This window comes from Camelus ferus, chromosome 17, assembly GCF_009834535.1.
Source record: "Camelus ferus isolate YT-003-E chromosome 17, BCGSAC_Cfer_1.0, whole genome shotgun sequence".
NCBI lineage: Eukaryota > Metazoa > Chordata > Mammalia > Artiodactyla > Camelidae > Camelus > Camelus ferus.
In genome coordinates this window covers 16349977-16371627 of record NC_045712.1, presented here as the reverse complement: position 1 = coordinate 16371627, position 21651 = coordinate 16349977, and the positions used below count along the sequence as shown (strand labels likewise).

General features: G+C 43.6%; 1 protein-coding gene across 1 annotated transcript in view; it reads left to right on the top strand.

Annotated features, from left to right (window-relative positions):
* PTPRG (protein tyrosine phosphatase receptor type G) overlaps window positions 1–21651 on the top strand; it is a 654052-nt gene that overhangs the window by 86535 nt on the left and 545866 nt on the right.

Sequence of the window (21651 nt, the reverse complement as noted above, 5' to 3'; positions counted from 1 at the left end):
GTACTAACATTCTTACATAAAGAACTCAGTCTTAGACACATAAAAACCCAGCACCTGTGAGATGGTTTTGAAATTTGATTATGGAAATGAGGCTAACGATTTGGGAACAGTGGTCTGTCAAAAAAACCAGTCTCTTAGATTTTCTTTTCGAACATTAATAATTTAAATTTTAGTAAGTATAGGCCTAATGCCTTATCAAGTATGATTTGCTTTTCTTATTATCATACACACTTCGGTGTAGCTAACTTGTTAACGAGATCTGCTTAGCAGACAGGCCAACAGAAACCAGCTCTAAACTTCTAGGTCTAGATTTGTGGTTAATAGACCTGCATTCTCCTGAAGCTCTAATGTCTTCTTCTCATCTTAGACAGAGTTATAAGGTAACAGTCCTCTTAAAATATGTTCGCAAATTCTTTGACACTCCTTTTTTCAGAAGCTGGGGTTTAATTTTCCTCCTGGGGAGCATGGACTGGACTTAATGACCCACTTCTAATGCAAACAGTAAGGTGGAGGTGGTAGTGACTCTGAGGGTAGGTCTCTATAAAGAGACTTGCTCTCTTGGGTCATTCCCTGTGGGTGAAGCCACCTGCCATGCTGTGAGGACACTCAGGCAGCCCTGTGGAGAGGCCCACGTGGTGAGGAACTGAGGTCTTCTGCAGAAAGCCACGTGAGTGAGTTTGGAAGCGCACCCTCCATTCCAGCTGACACCTTGACCGCAACCTCACGAGAGCTCCCGAGCCAGAACCACCCAGCCAAAGAGCTCTGGAATCCTTGACCCACAAAGACAGGGAGTTAACTTTTGTTAGAAGCCATTATGTTGTGGGAGAATTTATTATGCAGTAATAAAAAAAAAAAACATACAGGTTAATGGTGGGGGCCAGAGAGAGAGGAATGATCAGTCCTCACTGAATGCATAAGCACATGCCTCTCCATGGCATACTATGAATGGGGACCAGCCATGGTGGGGACCTGGGAAAGGCCTTTCTAGAGCCAGACAGGGGAATGTTTGGGGGTCAGATTTGGTACTCTTTATGCACAGGGAAGATCTGTTCCGATCACAGTGTTTAAAGACCTCCCACCTGAGAGTCGGTGATGACTTGGCACATCTGGCTGTCAGTCTGCAGGAGTGCAGGTGGACGAGCGAGGGCAGGTCAGGTGCTACAGGTGCAGGATATAGGAGCTGGCTTCCGATTGGTCTCCAAGTCTCTAGTAGCTTCTGAAGTGACTCATTGACATAGTTTTCAAAACCATAGGAGAGAGCAAGGATATTGGCATTCCCCTCCGGCTGGGGTATGAAATCTGGCTTTGCCACTTAAAACATTGTGATTGCCACCAAGGCTGTGATGTGTCTGTGTCATTTATTTCTGAATGCCTGGTGTCAAGGAACATGGAAGGAACGTCATTGTGTGATTCTGAGCAGGGGACAGTCTTTTTGAGCCTCAGTCTCCTGTTCTGTATAATGAGGATAAATAACCTCTTTCCTCCCAAAGTTACTGTAAGGCCTGGAGATAGTGTGTTAAAAGCACTTCCTAGAATGTGTGGCCTACTGGAGGTGGGTATGCGTTTCTCAGAGTCCTCAGAATTAATTCAGAAGTTTTGGTCATGTTGAACTTTGTGTTTTGGCAGAATGAGTCTGGGTAATTCAGTTCCTGAAATTGTCAGTGATAAATTCAGAAAATGAACTGTTGGATTTGGCTTCATGTCTGGATTATGTTGGGTGGATTATCACCAAGTCCCCACTTTCTGTGTTCCTTGTAGTCACGTTGATGTCACACAGCCCTCTCATTTCCAAGAAGGTTACGTTGCAGCTGTGAGTCATGCTTATCCAGCAGGAAGCCACATTCCTGGGACTCACTTACGGGCTGGCCAGGTGCAGAGCCCTTGATACAGATGGACCACCTCCCATCCTTGTAATCCTCAGTGCAGGAGCGTGTCCAGATTCTTTCTTTCTCTCACTGAGATTGTTTCAATGAAGTGACTTAGCATAAATCTGGATATTCAGTAAAAATAATTCTACTTTTGTGCTGGGTATAATGTTTACGAATGATAGTTTTGGGGTTAAAAAAAGCAAGATGGGAAGATAGTAGGAATTTTCTGCCTGAAGGCTTAGATGAAGTTTAACCAATTGGACATACCCTATTTTTGTGTTAGATTTGTTTGTTTGTTTGCGTAGTTTTGGCAAGTAGTTTTCTGATAATTCTTGGTGCTACCATCAGTATCACCCCTGGTTGAATGGGGACTCTCATGAGTGGCTCATATGTAATGTCTTACTTTGTTCTGTGCTGTTTTATGTGCTAGGCTGTGGTTGGGAGTGAAATTCTGAGGAAAGGAAACCTTGTGTAGCAGGTGGGGGGATCTTGGTTTTTGAGCTCCTGCCTTTCTATTATTTAGAGCTGGAGACCTAGAAAGGATCAGAACTGGGGATCCAAGAAATGCATGGTCTGGCCTCTGCAATACTTGCCTGCCTGTGTGTTTTCACCTTCCTCTTCTTGGAAATGTGACTTTAAATCCACTGCGGAAAGCCAGAGAAATAGTTTGTTTCAGTCAACGGTTCTTTTATAAAGACATGCGTACATTTTATGGAGGCTCTGAGAGTTACCATGCAAGTTTGGACCAAATCGTGACGTGAAAAGTGTAAAGCAGCCATAACTGAACTGAAACACACAGACAGAAACTCACATAGTTAAAGGCTTTTTTCTTTTCCCCCTAAAAATCAAATGTGTAGGTGAAGTTCTTTTACTGGGAATTTTATATGTGAATTTGAGAAGTCCCCCAAATCACATAAAATAAGATGATATTGGAAAGGACTAGAAGTCTGACTCTTTAAAGCCTTGTGTGTGTGTGTGTGTGCACGCGTGCGTGTGTGTAATGAAGTGGCTGATTACACTGGGCACCTTAGATAGCAGAGAGAGGTGGCTGTGTATCTTACTTGGTAAATAAAGAAATGATGTTAACCTTTCCAGAATGTGGGTGGCTATTGAGTTTGGGCAGAAAATCCTATAAAGGAGAAGGAGCTGCAGAATGGAACAAAATCCCAGGTGCTCGATAAAACCCCTGATAAAACAGGCTGGTCAAGATCAAGGGCAGCGCTGCTGAGCCGTGGAAGGCTCCTCACTGACGCCAAGGTGATGCGCTGCCCCCTCCTCCTGCTACCGCTGTCTGAGTTACTTGCGGACCTGACGCAGATGGGACTCTCTTTTGCTAGCAGCTCAGAGACTTCGGATAGCTTATTTCCCTTAAGTTAAACCTACCAGTCTTCATTTGCCAAATAATTCCCACTTCTGGGAATGGTGTGTTAGTAAACCTGACAAACTTGTGTTCAGGTCTCTGCTTTTAGTTACTCGGAGGCATGATTGCTATTTCATGCTGGGCACTTCTTTCTTGTGTGGGGGACTGTCCTGTGCATTGTAGGATGTCTAACAGCATTGCTGACGTCTGTTGACTAGATGCCAAGTGGAACCCCCTTCCCCTCTACGTGTGATAATAAAGATGTCTCTAGACCACTTTGCTTCTGACCACTGATGCAAAGGTACTGTGGAAAACCTGATGTCAGATTTTTCCTTTGATCAGAATGGTGCAGAACAGTACTTGGAATGAATGGGTGACTTCAGTTTACCTCCTATACTAATAAAGAAATTTTATAGTGGTGATTAATATATGCTGATTCTTTGAATCGATGATTTAAAAGTTGATTGTAAAACTTAAGCCCAGCCACCTGCTCCTTCTTGTTTCCTTAAATCAGCGTTGATTGCTTTGGAATGGACTTTGAGAGAAACAGCAGAAGTGGTCTCTTGTGACCCCAGATCATAGTAGAACAACTCAGATCCTAAGAGAACCACAAAAAAAACTTAGGAGTGAGCTCAAAAGTTAAATGTGTCCCAGCAAGTTAAACTTGGATTGCATTAAGTTGTGTTTAACTTGACATTTTAACTTCTATAAATCTATTTAAAATTTTGTTTCTAAGACATTGACATAGGGATGGAGAGAAAATTTCTAACTTTTCCTAGAAGCTCTAACATCTTCAACATACACCTAATAGAAATAAAAATACATGTATTTGTCACTGGTTTGGGGATAATGATTTTAGTCACATTAAAAATAATGCTTGTAGTGGACTTTATGGTACTTTATATGTGACAGCCACTATTTCTGTATTAATTCACTTGCTTCTCAGAAGAATCCTATGAAGTAGATTCTGCCATGTCTGCCCCTCTCTCTGCATTTTATAGACAAGGAAACTGAAGCAAAGAAAAGTTAAATAACTTGCCCAGAATTAACTTGCTAGTAATTGGCAGCCTGTGTCTTTAACTTCACTTCTGTGGATTCTAAGATTTGATTCTCAAGATCAGGGGTTGGCAAAGCACAGGCAATGGGCAAACATCTGGCCCACTGCCTGTTTCTCTTAATAAAGTTTTGTTGGAATGCAGCCACGCTGTTTGTTGATGTATTTTTTATGGCTGTTGCCTTGTTACAGTGGCAGAGTAGAGTGGTTACAACAGAGGCCATATGGCTGGCCAATACTATCTGGCTTTGTTACAGAAAAGGTCTGCCCACTCCTCCACAAGACCAAGACTAGTCTCATCCACATGAGTGGTCCAGAAAGGTAGGAAAATACAAAGAATCATAACTCTAGAAACTTTCAAGTAAGATTTAGTTAGCATTCATCTCATATGCTGAAGGTCCAAGTATTTGGTGTCATTCTTCGTGTTATGGTGGTTGTCAAAGTGTTTATAAGATTCATCCCTTCCTTAGGACGTTCCTTGCAGTTCTTTCTGGGAGAAGGGAAAGGAACAGATAAATTTAAATGCATGAGAAATGGGAGAGAGCTTGGCAAAATGGATTGAGGGACACTTGTCAATGAGTGGGCTATTAACGTATTGCAGAGATGACAACGAGTGTGGACAGAGTTACTCTACAAAATAGGCTTTCACTGCTTGCAAAATTTGAAAATTGCCCCCTTCAAGTTTCCATTCTTCTTCCTGCTTTTCTGCAACAGCTTCTGAATAGAAACTGACACCCTGCTTTTTCGCAGAAAACAAATGACAACCTGCGGGGTGGACCTTCTAACACAGAGGCTCAAGGTTTGGAGAGAGGGAGATAAGAAATGAATTTCTTTTGTCGAATGAGAAATTATGCAAATTTTAGAGAAAGTATTAGTGGAAACGTGTAAAGCTTTAATTGGTTTTATCACTTTCTTTAAAAGGTTACTTTGTGAGCATTACCCTCTGCTGACATGGTAGACACTTCCTGAAGTTTGATGAGATCTTGGAGTAAAAGTACAAGAAATGTGACTCTCCAGTATTTTCAAGAGATGATACTATTTTGGGCTAAACGTATGTTACGGGAGGCTTCATTCACTGGGAGGACTCACTGCACCACACAGGTTCCTCTTTATCTGAAATAACTCTGAGCTGCGGCATAAGACTTTCTGCTCCCACCTAATTCACAGAATACTTACTTAGTATATATTAAATCAATGGTGGCCTAGTTTTTTAGGCTCCTTTATTATGGTGAACTTTACTTAATACAGAAATGCTTTATAATTATAATTTTGTCCCCTGGTAAAACTAACACTGTGTGTTGCATTTTTATTATTGACACCTCCTTCTAGGTCCTCAGGAGTGAAGGATGCTAGCCACTCTCTAGGACTGGTTATTTAAAATTTCGATTTTTGATTGAGAATGGACTAATGAAAACAGATTTTGTATAGATCAAAAGCAAAAGTATGAGTGTGTTTGTTTCAGGTGGAGATTTCCCAGTACCTTATTTCCTATGGGGCTGATGCATGGGTTTTGTGGTATAGAGCTTGAGATGTTGTGAGCTGCTCACTGAGACCCAGAATCGTATCAGAGGAACCAGTTCCACACAGTGTGGCGTGCTCTGACACAGGTGCTGAGAGGCTGAAAGGAACATTGAGCATGCTCAAAGAGACGCCAGCACAGTCACACCTGCCACCTGCCCGGGACAGTCAGTGTCTGTAGGGGCATCCACTCCTGTCCTTCTCATCCCTCCTTACTGCCCATGAGAGATTTACCGCCACCATTAATTACAGATAGTTGGTCTATTTAAGTTTACTAGGGAACCCAGTGCATACAGTATACTGTTGAATAAATGAGTGTTTTGCTTATTTCTTCTTCTTTGAAGCAAGAAATTTCCTGCTTGGAACCACGTCTCCTAGGTTTATCTTAACATTCTGTAGAACACACGTTACTCTTTGAGGCATGTGCCCTCCATTGCTGCAGAAATCAGTTGTACTTGAGACACACTGGCACAGACTGAGAAGAGACTGTGACATCTTCTGGCATCGCAGATGACTGGCTGGGCAGGGAGGAGGTAGCAGGTGGGGCTGGGAGATCCCACAGGCCAGAAAGTGTGCTGTCTGTGAACGAGGGCAGGGAGGTGGGGCTGTTTCTGCTGGGGAAGAGGCAGCTTGATAAGGTGCTTAAAAGCCTCAGTTCTGGAGTCCAGCCGACGTAGATGTCTGTCCAGGTCCTGGCTCGCTGGCTGTTTGACCTTGGACAACTTTGATTCAACCCTTTTCAGCATTAGTTTCTATTTTAGTCCCCTTGGGCTGCTGTAACAAAAATACCATAAACCAGGTAGCTTATAAACAAATTTATTTCTCATAGGTCTGGAGGCTGGGGAGTCCAAGGTCAGGGTGCCAGCAGATTTGGTGTCTGTTGAGGGCCGTTTTCTGGTGCATAGACGGTGCCTTCTCGATTGTGCTTTCATATGACGGGAGGGATGAGCTAGCTCTCTGGGGTCTCTGTTAAAGGCACTAGTTTCAATCATGAGGGCTCTGCCCTCCTGAACAAATCACCTCCCAGTGGCCCTACCTCCATAGTATCACTTTTGAGGTTAGGATTTCAACATAAGAATTTTGGGGGATGCAAACATGAGGAACATAGCAGTTTGCTTGTCTCTCTGATGGGGTAAAATACCTGCCTCAGACATAGCCTCTTGGGAAAGTGTTAAAAAAAAAAAACAAAACAAAAACACTCAACATCAGGAGCTAGGATGCAGAAAATCCTCTCTGAATGTTAGCTTTTTAAAGCTGAATTTGAATGGATTGAATTGCATTGAGACTCAGTCTGTAGGTTTGTGGCTTATGTACAAAAACTTAGGAAGACCCACAAGGGGGTTGACTTATCCTGAAATCAGATTCCTTGCGAAACTCTCCCAGGCCAGCAAAGATGTCAAGGATGCCAGAGGATTAACTCGTTCCCAGGGATCTCAAAATGTCATATGGCTTTCAGAGATACCTGACTTATTCTTAAGAGCACCTTGCCCGGGAGGAGTGTGTTTTGTAATATTTGTTTAAATTATGCTCCAGAGCATTGTGGACTTGTAATCTGTGTTCAAAATGGCATTATCTGCCACGAAATTGATCAGCGTCGCATCTTTTACTTGCTTATCTCTGCTTGCCATATGGTCAGACTCCAAAGCTAGACCTTGAGGAGACCCACTAACTCATTAACCTCTCTGACATGAAATATACACCTTCCAGAAGGGGACTAGCTGTGGGAGGCAGCACAGTGTAAAATCCCTTTCAGCCCCACTGCATATTCCTGAGTCCCGGTCCGAGCAAGGCGTTAACTTTAGTGCAAATTCTCATAACATGCAGGAATTTCTCACAGTTGAGTTTGTGCTGTCATTAAAAACTTATTCTTTAGTTTTTTTCAGAAATAATTAAGTAGAACAGAAGAAACGACCCCCGCCTGCCTTGACGTTTTTGGTTCTCATTGTGGTTGTTGAAATCCCAGACCTCTGTTGGCTTGCCCTAACTTGGGGGAGATGTGAAGCAGAGAGAAACCTTGTACACGTGGTAGAACCAGGCAGGGTAAGGCAAGCCTTTCATCTGGTTCCAGTGCAGAACAAGACAGTCTCCAGGCTGAGACGGTTGGAAAAAAAAATTTTAGGTGTTTACGGGAAACCGTTTTTCCCAGTTAACTTGGTTATTGTATTTGAGGTCTTAGGATTTTTCTTGACGTGAGGTGAATGCTTTGCAGAGAGAAGTGTTTCTTAAAGTACCTTGTGTTTTGGAGGCTGAAAGTTACAGAGGTCTCTGCATGTAAAACAGAAGTTGTCCTTGCATCTGAAGCCAGTTCTTTTTGCTTTCTCAAAGGAGCTGAAATTTCTGTAGATTAACGGCTTGGCCAAGGTTCTTCTTTCTAAAACTCTGGCTTAGAGTTTTTTGGTAAATAACCAAGAACCTCAATAGTCCCTTAGATTAAAATACTAGATTGAGACTTTACAAACTTGGGCTCTCATTGTGCTGTTTCAGCCTCAGAAGTGAGGGTGATACATTATAGATGCTACTGTAATTCAGCATTAGTATTGAGTGCAAACTTGGTATTAGGTATCAGATTGAATATAAAACATAACCTTACATGATCTTCTTCTTAAATATGGAACTCTGAATAGCTCTTGATTGGATGGGAAGTGGTGACTTGAGTAGAAAGATCTGAGTGCTAATTCCCATCTGCCCCTCTTTCAGTGCTGGGTTTTACTATCACCTAATCTAGTTAAAACCAGAATGGAACTCCATGAATGCAGATTCTATTTTTATTGGGGCAGGAGCGTAGAAGGAAAAAAATTCCTCAGTTCTCCGAAAAGTTAGATTGATGTGTTGCCGGATTCTGTTTATTTAGCAAATGTTATTGAAATGGCACCAATTTGTTGAACTGGTTGAAAATGAGTTTAAAATAATTTTATCTTGACCTTTCCTTTTTATTGCAATTTTTCTAATACCCGAGGAGGTAGCTGGAGAAGTCCTGGAATGTCTTTCAAACTCTGGATGGGAGGTACTGTTTGGAGGTTGCCATTTAGTGTCACTAGGTGATAATTCCCCTCTGTGTGAATGTCATGGTTACAGTCTGCTTTTTTGCCTCTAAAAGAACAATTATATTCAGGAAATTTCCTACTGCATTTAAAAACAGCTGGGTGAAAGTCATTTTAAATCCCCAAATCCAACACATTAGTTCTTTTATGCATTTAATTAAGCCGAAGTTAAAATAAATTAGAACAGAAGACATTCAGTGCTGATTGTTGAATCAACAAAGCAAGAAACAGCCTAGCATTACCCCACCACAGATGTCTGTCACTCAGCACTGTTGCCCTATAAATTTGCATCAACTCTTAACATTTTTTGAATAATGATTTCTTCTCTAGTGAAAACTGGCACGTGATACATAGCAAGCAAGGTTCTTTGTACAAACTTTATTTCTGCATGTGTGGGTGTGCGTCTGCCTGTATGTGTGTATAATAAATTTTTTTTCACTTGTAATAACTTCGCATTGTTGGATCATTTTTCGGGTATGGGAGAGACTAACCTAATGGTAACGTTTAGGAAGATATAATAAATAGAAAAATAGGATTTAGCAGTAAATTTAGATTATTATTAGTGGAAATGACTGTTGGGATTATTTCATTGTAAGTATTACAATATGCTTAAGGACAGGGTGAGTTTGAGTGTAACTTGACTTTATAATGCAAGTAATGTATGTTGGTTAATTGTAGAAATAGTTGATTAAAACTATTACAGTCGGAAACCTTGCTCTGTATTCTCACCCACGGCTATCACTGTTACCATTTGGGTGCATAGACTTTTCCCCAACATGTATATATTTTGGGCTGTTTTTTTTTTTAAACAAGATTATGCTTTATAGGCAGTCTTACATTACTGTTTCCCCCTATTTAATAGAATTTCATGGTTGATATGGTATCTGGTGTTGGCTTCCAAATAACCAAGGGGCAAGGCAAGGGTATGGCTGATGTTACAGCTGAAGCAAAGATTTATCCTTAAATTTTGGATAATTTTTTGCAGCTGGATAATGGGTACATAAAGGTTTACTACACTTTTTTGCATAAATTTTGAATTTCCTTAATAAAAAAAATTTGTGTGTGTGTGTGTCAATTAGTCATAAACATCTTCCCAGGTCCACAGATTAACAGTGCTGTCAGCATCCGTGGGGACCCCATGTCATGCTGTTGTAGCATGAAGCCATAATTTGTAGCATAGTCATAATTTAACCTTTACCGAATTGTTAGTTTGCAGTTTTTGCCATTTAACAATTCTAGCAGTTCTCGCAAATGGATGCAAACTCGTTTGGTCATTTTCTTAAGAATTTGTTGGCTAACTCTATTTCTTTCTCATTGCTCAGCAAGGAGTCTTGAATTATGATAACTGTAGAGATGAGAACCAGAGATCTTTATTTCGAAAAGTTCCTAAAGCCTGTGAAGTCAGTACATTCTCTGAATGCTTAGTTGTAATTTAACTGACTCTTAGAGTTCCTCTCCCCGCACGTGCGTGTGTGTGTGCACACACATACAGCACACACACTCACGTCTACCAAATACTTTTTATTTCTATAGGTCTCAGTGCCTGGGTGTCGTTTAACAGATGAAGGAGTTGCCCTTGGCTCTCCTGGAGACATCTACTTGGGGACACAGAGACTGAATAATTTATGGGTGTTGTTTCATCTTTGTATTGTTTATTCACCGCAAGGTACTGATTCCCACTTCTGAGTGGAGGGCTGTTCTAGGCCCTCCCCTGGCCAGGGAGCAGGGGAGGCAGACAGAATAGTCACCGGCTGAACATGGACCAGCCATTTCTTACCCGCTTCCACAGTTAATGACTGAGAGTCCTGGGTGATGAGTGTCGTCCGCTCCATGAGCCTCAACGTTAATTTGGGTAAGAAGTACACATTTTATATTAATTACTACCTCTAACTTGATTTTAAGTATGGGGCAGGTTCTGTGTTATGCTGGGCACCTGCTCTATCCAAGGGAGTCTTCTCAACAGTCTTCAGAGGCTGTTTGTATTATTCTTCCCATTTTACAAAGGAGGAAAGGAGGCCTAGACTGATAAAGCAGTTTGCTTATTTGTGAGGGCCACACTGCTGAATATAGATTTTTGGACCCCACAGTCAACCCCTTGAGTAGCTTGGATCATAGTGTCCGTGGACCCGTGGTGAGTTTCTGGTTGATGTGTTTACTTCTCATTTGTAAAAATGTATGTGAATAAAGAGCCCTGGAGGTGGCCCTGGGATTAAAATCTGCCCGTTGGTTATGTGTCTGAAAGTTTCCTTCCTATCCATGCCTCAATGTGTAAATCTTACCAACTTTCCATTTTTCAGTCCCTCTTAGTTTGATGTGTAATAAATCAAATTTCTGATGTGCAGGGTCCCAGAGTAGTCGAGTGGCTTCCCTGTGTAATACATTTCTTAGGTTAGCGATTTCTGAAACTTGGCAGCGCCCTTTGATGTGGGACACCTAGAGCAGGAGTCAGGGGTGCTTAGGATACTGAACTGTGCGATGGGAGGGGAAGGGAAGTGACCAGGAGAGTTTTGGAAGGTAGCTTTTGTTCAGCAATCCCTCATGAATTAAAACTTAATGAAAGCCGTTTGGGAAATTCAGTACCCAGAGGTAGAGACACCTCGCTTGGAAACACAGCATGTCGTGTGTAGAGCCTGATCAGAGTCTCAGTGTCGAGCAGATTGCATGCTTTATCATCATTAGATGTTTGGTGCAGGCCAGCCGGTTAGCTGGGGCTGGGAGAAGCTACGTCCGCTCGGGCAGCTTCCACCTGTCTGGTGAGCAAGCCCAAGGCATGGGTGCGCTTAACCACGCACCGCCCAACCCCAGCCAAAGGAACATGGGTGATGCTTGTAAAATGACTGTCTTTTTCAAAGATGCTTGAAAACCTGCAGCAGAGGAGGCCATCCGGAGTACCTGAAGGGGTAGCCTGGTGAATTTTAAAAAATGCAGGAAGGGATGGATATTCATGTTTGGTCCAGGGAAGAACTTGTCAACGTGTGTTTTAAGATGTCTGCTCAGTCTTTACAAATTAAAGTTGTCTGAGTGCGCAAAGTGGGAGTCAAGAACAGGGAGGGGCCGGGTGAAATTCGAATTGTCAGGCACAACCAGATGGGATTTCCCTGCACCTGCTCTTCTTGTTCTGAGAGAAGTGCTGTGCATTGTAGCTTTTCCCTCTGTCTTGGCGTCTTCGATCTCTCCAGCTCCAAGCATCATCAGACAAGAGGGCCACCTCCCTGATAAAAAAAGTTCACTGGCTGAAAGCCCAGAGTGTTTCCCATCCTGGTTCCCAGGTTTCTCAGCTTGGCATCCCACGTTTTCAGTAAAGAATTACCTGAGATATTTTGCAATCCTGTTGTAATCACATCCCATTTTGATAACTATTAAAAATAAATCCAGGCTCTTCCACTTTCTGTTGGTTGGTTGACTGAAACTTCAATTTTGTTCTCCAAAGGCTAATGCCAATTGTGTATACACTTTGATATTGTATCCTCACCCCTAAATTTTGGGATGCCTCTGAATGCCCACTCTTCATTACAGATCTCTGTATTAGATCTTATTTTTTTTTTCTTTTTCTTACTTATAAACTTTACTGGAATAGTGGCTTTTCCCCTTAAATGAAGACAGTCATCCATAAGTTAAGTTTATTTGACTGGAAGAATGAGAGAATGAATATTCATGAGGACACCAGCCCGATGTGATCCGAGAGCCCGATAGAAACACTGTGAGACTGTGTTCTAGTCAAGTTGGATAGTTTAGAAAGCTTGCTGCCTCAGGGATGGATGTATATACAAAGTCCCAAATGGTACATTAATTGATTTTGATTACATGACTCCAAAGCTCGAGCATTTCAAACTGTTTTCAAACTAAATGGCCACTACATTTGGCAAGGAATCCAGCTGTGCATTGGGTTCATTATAAAAGGAGATCTTGACAGCTCATCGGGAGGACAGAATGCATCCTAGGTTTTTTGTTTTTAGTAGTTGCTCAGTTTCAGAGGAGCTTATATTGTTTTTCCTTAAAAGGCTCTATAAATTTTGCACCCTTACCGCCAGCCAGGCCAGAGTGACTCTGGTTAGCACTCACAGAACCTTAACAGTATGGTCTCAAAGTTTCCTCGTTGGAGTCCAGCTAATGAAACCTCCAGCGGTCAGAGGTTCACGAGGCTCAGTGGAATCTGATGGAAACTTAAGGATGATCCTCAGGAGAAGTAAAATCCGTGACACTTGCCCCCTTCATCTTGTCCCACTTTTCCTCAACTGCCCCACTCCTGGAACGTTTTGTCTTTCTCAATTTCTTTTCTCCCCTTAAGCAATGTACTAATTAGACATTAAAATCTCCCAGCCTCTCAATCCCAAAGCAAAAACTGATGAACACAGCAAACCAAAGCATTGGGCTAGAAAAGAACAAAGACGTACATACCTGCTGCAAAGATTGGAAGCTGGAGCCAACACTGGTGACCCGAGTAGGGTGACCATATGTCCCGTTAATGCCAGCTTGTCCTAGTGTAATTATTAACAGTGCACCCCCCTCACTCTCAAAGGCATCCTGTTTTAGACAGCTAATTATGAGGTCGTCCTAGGAAGGAGTGCTGGTGAGTGAAGCAGTGTTGGGGTGGCGGGATGTGATGTACGGGCGGGCGCTCATCTCAGGGAGTGGCTGGTACTCCTGTCCTAACCAGCAGTGCCCTGGGTGGATGTGTACCCAGTATTGCTCCTGTTGAGGCTCAAAGGAAGCCTGAAATTTGGAATTTTAGGCAAATGCCCTAATTTTAAAATGTTGGCAATTATTCAGCTTTATAATAAACTGTGAGGTCAGGCAAAATACGTGGGTGACCTGTTGGTGGCGTTTGGAGAAAGTCTTCCACTGTTTCCTTCAAAAAAGAAAAAAACGAAAAAACCGCACACAAAAACACAACCACTGATAAAGGAGGGAAAAAGGAAGACATGGCTAGATACCAGTGCCTGGTGTGGGATACATTGGTGAACAGACTTTTCCTGTGGCTGTTTCTGATCATAAGGTTCTGCTACAGCGTGCTGGGTGGGGATGGCCGGGGATGCAGAATGCAGAGAGTAATATTGGCAGCCGGCTGGTGTTTGGCGTCTAGACTCCAACTTGCTGGGTGATGGAAATCTGTACATGGCACATGTCAGGTGCACCATGGTTTGTGTTTAATGGGGAACAAGAGTGGAATAGAAATCATTATTTTCAAATGTGGTCATGACTTGTAGGTCATGAATTTTCTTTTTTTTCCCCACAATCAGTTGAGATGAACAGCTTTGATTTTGAGTCAGTTTCAGTTAATCTTATATCTTTATGTTCTCCTAAAAAAAATGTAATAATGTCCAAGCTTCCCTGGAGCCATTTCTGTCTCTGTGAAATAGGCGATTTAAGGTCCATCCCATCCTAAAAGCTTTTAGCTTGTGAAAAGCTTCTTTTCTTGCTTTTTAAAACCTTTCCTCTGTGTTTAGAATAAATGGCATTCCTGGATCTGTTAAATAGGCAGTTAATAATGCCATAGAAGCTGCCCACTGCACAGCCAACCATAAAACTTGCTCAGAGGGCAGGACATGTATTGGAATATTCTGTAATGATCAGATACTGAAACATTACAATCAGCCGTGACCCTGCAATCTGCATTCTTAATTGCAGTCTTCATTTACAGTGGAGTATTGATCTCCTTTTAGTAGTTTGTCCTGAAGGTTGCATGGATCTTGGTAATCTATTCATGTCAGTGTGCCTGCTAGAACCAGCTTTAATTCAGCTCTTTAGAGGAAGCCTTGTCATAGGGAGACGTCCTGGGGGTTTGTTTCACCTTGATATATTTTCCAATATACACTTCATTCTTAGGGGATGGTTTGTCATTCATCTCTTATAAAATGTGGAGTATAAGGACTCACGCCCCATGGAGTTCTAATGAGGCTTAAATGAGCTAATTCATGTAAAATGCTTGAAATGAGAACATAGCACCCAATAAGTGGTAGCTGCTTTGATTTTTCTCACCCTGGCTTTAAATTTTCTTACATCCTGAATTTGGGATCCGGAATCTTGTTGACCCTTGAAGAGCCAGCGTTGAAGAATGCTGTTGGCTTCATCTTCTTGATTATTGAAAAGTGAGCAAGTAATGAAAACAAACGATGTAAAAGAAATTTGTGGGCTAATTGACATTCAAAAATGGACTGCAAATTAAATCATGGCAATGCTGAATTTCCTGAATTGGATAATTGTACGATAGTTACGCAAGAGAATGTCATCGTTCTTAAGAAATTCACTTAAGTATTTTGAGGTTGAGGGGTTGTGATGCCCCCTTTGAATGGTTGAGGGGGAAAAAAGTGTACATAAATGACAACGGTGGGTGTGGGTGAAGAATCTTAAAGGAGTTCTTGGGATTATTCACCATAGAAGTTTTTTTTTTTTTAAGAGGGCTGATGAGAAATATGTAGCTGGTATTTATTCATCAGGTAAAAACTACTAGTTCAGTTAGTTATCTTAAAAAAGTGGATTTCTCCCAATTAGAGTTCCCCATCCTATTTTCCACCTCCACCCCCCAGTTCCTGATTCCCGGGTACCGTTATTTGAAAAGGAGAACTTCTTTGCCCAACGGTTAGTGCCCCTGCTGTTTCCTTTCCAACTCCAAATCATAATCCTTTGTTTCTGACATTATGATCATCACCACAAGTGGCTAATTGTGATGTCACAAATGGAGGATTATGACTCAAATGAGGAATAAACAGCAGGGGCGGATTAATTCCTAAGCAACAAAGAAGATTCTGTTTGGTGCAAATGCCCCAGGGGTAATAAAATTTAAAACCAGAAAAAGGCAAGAGGAAGACAAAGCTGAACATATGTGATCTATTAGCCAAATTGTCTTTAAGTGGAAAGCTTTCTCTCTCTCTCTCTCTCTCTCGCCCTCTCCTCCTTACCTAATTTTCCGTGTGGTATGAATAGCTCCTCTATGGCAGATAAATGGATTTGTTTTTAGGTCTAAGAGAGCTCAAGGTGTCTTGCTGACTAATTACAGGGATGTCACACCTAGGCTGAGAAGTGAGACATTGCGGAGCTATCGAGGTGTTTTTATTTTCTGGAAAGTAGAATTGCTCTTTGCAGTGAGCACTGCAAAAGCCAGGCTATAAAGATCAGTACTATGGCTGCAGACAGCTGGGCTGATAATTGACAGCGGCCCCAACCTGGAAGCCCCGGGTGCTCCTGGCCACAGCAGAATGAGAATGGCGTCCCTCACTCAGGCTCAGGACAGTTTTCTGAATGGGTTACATGTAAATGAAGCAGTGGCAACAGCTGTTGCTATGGATTGGCCTAGAATTAGTAGTCAATTCTCCACGGAACTGTAATTTTCAATTCCAAGTCAAGGATGTATTTTTTTTCCCTTTTAGGAAATGTGTGGTTCCCATGCTCTTTGGTTAACCAACATCCAAATTCTCCTGCAAATGACAGTTCACAGTTCCTTTATGCCTGGGGTTGTTTGGCTGTCTCAGGAGTACTTTTGAATTTGTGGCCTTTTTAAAAACCAAGGTTTCAGTAGCCAAAGTAAACTGGAAATCCCTTTGAATTGTTTCCCTCTGCCTAGGACATCGTGTTCCCTTCTCCCATGTGTTAGGCTCAGTTCTCCCGCGTCCTGCTCTGGGAGCCCTCTCTCCATTTAGGACTTAACCCTCGCTTGAATTGGGGAAGCCGTCTTGAAAAACATTGGGGAAAGACTTGAGGCCGCAGCTTGGCATCCGATGAGCAAACAAAGCCAGATTTGAAAAACATGGTAAATTTAGTTATAAAGGAGACCCCCCATTTGAGTCTAGGCATTTAATAATAGCCTTGATGCGCAAAGTAGAAATTATGCGATTAATATCTTGGGGCTGTGATTAGAACGTGTTGTTGTATTGGTGACATTTAGAAATGTGTAACTTCATCCGTGGTTAAGACGAAGCTGCTCCATGGTCCCAGCGGATGCTGGGCGACCGCGCACCGGGGTGATGCTCCCTGGAGAGAGGACAGCTCTGAGAGAGCCATGCCTCCTCCTCCTGCCTCTGTTTTCTCCTTTGTTTCCTGACGTGACCGCGATGTTTTCTGGACTTTTAAGAGTAGCGTGAACAGAACTGTTGCCTACTGGGTTGTGAGGCCGTCTTCCCTGTCCTGTTTCACGTGTGGTGGTGTGTGTGGTGGTGATAGGGTCGTGGGGCAGTCTGTCCCACTGTCCCCTGTTAGCTCACTGTGGGCAGCTCTACTCCAGGATGTGTCGTCCGGAAGCAGGTCTGTGCCTGTGGGTGTATTTCGGGAAGTGGCCGGCTGTTCTTCAAGGTGAGCGTAGATTCAGTTCTCCCATGGAGGATCTTATTTGGAGCATTTAAGGCCCTTCAAAAATGCAGTCATTTCAGTGTGGGTTTTCCCTGAGCCAGTTGTTCCCACCCTCCAGGGATATGGGGAGAAACGCAGGGAACACATCCAAGTCCAGAGGGGCTCTCACAGCACGTGACAGGGGGTCCCAAACCTGGCTGGTATCGTGGGAAGTGTCACACCAACTGCTGCGGGAAAAGGGAGAGCCGTAAAAGTGGTGGCCTCTGATCCTGGGGTGTTTACAGCTCCCCGTCAGCCCAAACCGGACCACGTGAAATTGCCGAGGACAGTTCCAAAACCAAGAGTCAACCAATGGGGATTAATATAGATTGCCTGCAAGAGTCCGAGGGACTTGAGGATTTCAGTTTTGTAGTTGCTTTGGAGAAGCTTTCCTAGAGTAGTTGAGTTTGGGAACCAGGTTTTTAAAGAACCAACAGAGGGCAGGGAAGATGGCCATGATCTGTGTCACCAGAGGTGCCCAGGTGTACACGTCCCTTGCCTGCCATTGACTGAGCCTGGGACAGCCTGAGTCAGCCTCTCTCTCTCTCTTACATCTCTTTCATTCTCTGTCTCTGTCTCCCTCTCTCATTCTCTCTCATGAATGCAAGGGTACTTCCCTACCCGATAAGGTGATTTTGAGGATTACGTGGGACAGTGCCTGTGAAGAGTTGGGCAAAGTTACTGCTCTTCTTAATTGGGGATTTGGAATTACCAGTGGAGGCAGAAAGTATGCGTGTGGACAGGAGCGCTGATGGAGAAGGCTCAGACTGAGAGCCTTATTGCAGAGGGCAGGTTACCTTAGTTAGAAAGGAAGTTTGGATGAAAGAAGTGAGGAGGGTATGGTGAAGACTGAGTGCCCCTGATGATCCCAAGAGGGTTCTCTATGTCAGTTCAGGGACGTAAATGCTGAGTTAGTGGCACAAAGTGTTCATGGGGGAGTTAATGTTGATGACAGATAAAGGGGGAGGCAGATAAAGGGGGACAGAACCTCAGAACATGCTGTAGGTCTGACAGTCTCAGCCAGCCCCATGGGAAGCTCTGGAGAAAAGGTTGCCCATTATTATGAGTCCAACTTTGGGTAGAAATGGCCAAGCCCCGGTACCCACCACACTCTGCACCCTTGGCCAGGGCTGCTTGGAAGGAACATCATCTGGGCCCCAAAGCTGCTTGGGTCCTGGAGGTGCTGTGCAGCTGAGCAGCAGGTTCTTACTTGAGCGGAGATCCCAGTGACTTCCCCCCACCCCCCCTCTACTACAGCTGCTCTACCATCTAAACTGCAACCCCTGTTCTAGCTTACTTTCCATCTTGTTTATTTCCTTCACAGCATTTTATCATCAGCAGTAATAAAACTTGTGTGCACATTATCATCTCTCCCACCAGCGTGCGGCCCGACCCTGTCTAATTTGGTGGCCAGTGGGCACAGAGAGGGCATTTCCTGGCAGCCCAGCATCCGACGGTGTCAGGTCTCTTATTGCCATGATCTCTCGTTTGGTCTTGGAAGGATTATTTACCTCCATCATTGAGAACATTTGCTAAACACTCGTGGGGGCCATGCATTGGGGTGATGTCATTTAATCCTCCCTACATTCCAGCATGGGGAGGGACCAGCTTATTTTTGTTTAATAGAAGGATACATGCGTTCATGCCTACTTTATGGTTGGGGAAGCTGAGCTCTAGAGAATGGAGATAGACTCTCCAGGGTCATTCGACGTAGGAGTAGGCAGAGGTGGGACTTCAGCTCTTTCTGCCCACCAAACCCGCAATCTTAATTGCTCTGCCACCTTGAAGCAGACAGTATTGGGAGCTGAGGGAGAGAACAGAAGGAAGATTTGGTCCACACCAGCCCCCTGGTAGCTCTTACTGTTCTCTGTACCTGGGTTAATAGCCTTTTCGAGTTGGCCAGTGCTGTGAATAGTTGGTGGGGCTGTGGGGAATTGGATAACCTTAGACGTCACTAGGCAGGATGTGAAATTGGTACAGCTTCTCTGAAAGTGTTAGGCTGTGTCCCTCAAAACTACGTGTGCACATAAGGTTTGATCCAGCAACTCTGCCTCCAGGTGCTTATCCTTCAGGTGAACTTCCACAAGTGCAAAATGGCTTGTGTCAAGGTTAGTCATTGCAGCAGCCTTTGGATTTGGAAAGGATGAGGAACAACCTGACAGCCCATTAAAAGGGGCTGTTTTAATAAATTATGGTATGTTAAGTAAGGCGTACGTGCAGCTGTTGAAGCAGCTCCGTGTGAACTGGTGCATATGTTTATCCCAATATCTGTGTCTCTGTTTCCCTGGATATCTTGTTAGTTAGGGGGGAAAAGCCAGGTGCACAACAGTATCTAGACTGGCATTTTGGTAATAGGCATTGCCTTGGGAGGTGTGGCGAGGAGGTGAAGGAAGAGGCGGTAGTTTTCACCTGTCAATTGTTTGGTCGCTTTGACTTTGACCTTTAAAATATACACGTGTAATATCTATTCAGAAAATTCAATAAAGGAAATCTGCCGTCACCAACTAACCAAAAATGAATGACGTATTGACCATTAGGACCAAGAAGAACAGATCAGGTAAAGTTGACCAGTTAGACAATGCCTACCTTGACATAAAAGAAAGATCTTTTTATCTCCTGTTGAGAGGCGAACACCAGTGAGACTTTCACCAGATCTGGAGGAAGTATTGGGACTAGTTCAATTTGAATTTTTTTGTTTAATCTGGCTTTTCCGGAATTTGCTTTGGGGACCTTCAGTGGTCCCTCAATTTGGAATGTAGCCATTTGCTCGGGCACCTGCAGACCCAGATTAGCAGTAGAGGGCCTGTGTGCTGTCTGTATTAGCTCTGTTCAAAGTGACAGCCAACATGTATTCATGTAACAACGATTAATGATTCTTCCGGGCAGAGCGGGGAGTCTACCATCCAGATGTATTTGTCGAGACTGTAAAAGGACTCTGGGCCTGGACATTAGGGGACCTGGCCTGACCCGAGTAAATGTGGCTTTGGGACCCTTTTGGAAGTTACTCGTTGATGTTTCTCTTTTCTCTCAAAGTGATTGCAAATGAAAAGAAAATGAACCCATTCACTTTCATATTTATACAAAAGTATGAGAAAGAATGAGAAATTAGGAAAGCGTGAATTATTTCTTAAGTAGGACTTTATAGCTTCGTTGGTCATAGAAATCTTTTTATTAACACATTAGACAAATTCTTTAGAGGCCAATTTGCATTCACTTAGAGAAACATTTGTGGGGGTGGCGTATAATATACAGCAATACCTGCTCCTTTTCGGGAAATCAGTTTGTTAAATAGCCCTCAAACTGTGACAGCTTTATGGTCGGATTACGACTTTTTTTTTTTTGTTGTTTCCATGTCTGCTGAAGGGCTAACAGAATAAGACAGTTTAATCACATGCCATTATGTAGATAGGGGTGTGGGCAGCTTGGACAGGCTTCCAGATGTGGAGCTGGGTACCCGGCTTTTGCAAGCAGCTTCTTAGCAGAAGCCATTTAAGTGTGGCCCCTGGATAATTCCGTGGTTTGGAGGCATGCCCACGGAGCCCCTTCTTCCCAGGGTGCCTGACCTCCCTGAGCTGTGGCTGACGGCACCTTCTCTGCGTTGGGCCCACTGAGGTGGTTGTCAGGGAAGGTGTGTTGCCAGGTAGGGATGTTGTCACCATAGAGAGAGAGAGAGATCTCCCCTGGAGTGGTCCATGTTTCCAGCCAGATTTATGTTATTTACAGGGATTAGGCAGAGATTAGGATTTAGACTTGTTTTGCCCTGGAAAATTGTTTTCTGACCTCAGGCCAAAAAAGGGCTGTGTGTTGACCAACCTAGCAAGCAGGTCTCCAAGTGGCAGCCTAGCTGGGGATCCTTGAGGAATCTGAGCTAGATTAAGCGTGAGCTCATTGGAGGCCCCCTTTCCTTGGCTTCCTCCATCTTTCCAGAGACTCAGAGGCCATCAGCTGTGGAAGCAGTCTTGAGCTTTGTCGGTGATTAGCTGCACTGTGGGGAAGGCTCTTCGCATCTTCCTGGGTCCTGGAGCTCTTTGGTGGATGGGAGCCTTCTAATCCGGCTCCTCCCGGAGAGCATGTGGGCAGCTCGAGTTAAAGAAAGCAGCCAATGTCCCGTCCTCCCTCCCTGGCGTTTTCCATACCAAAGGACTTAGCACTTATGTTTTGCAAAATTCAATTGTTAGTGCCCTTGTCAGCTGCTGCTTTAAATTCTGTGTCCTTTCCTGTTTCTGGGTCATTGCCTAGTAAGTGGTAAACACGGCCATATCCCAGCTTTCTTTTTCTAGGTTATTTTGCATGAGGCTTGTCAGTAGCAGAATCACAGACAGGGTGGCTTGACCTTGACCTTTGCCTGCCGAATTCATGGTCTGCTGTGCCTCTCTCCTCTCAGACATCCTAATGTGTCTGGTGTAACCGTTCACTTTACAAACAGGGCGAAGGTTGAGGAAGTTTGGCGACGGCCCTGCCTTTGGTTAAGGAGCCCACGCTGGCGAA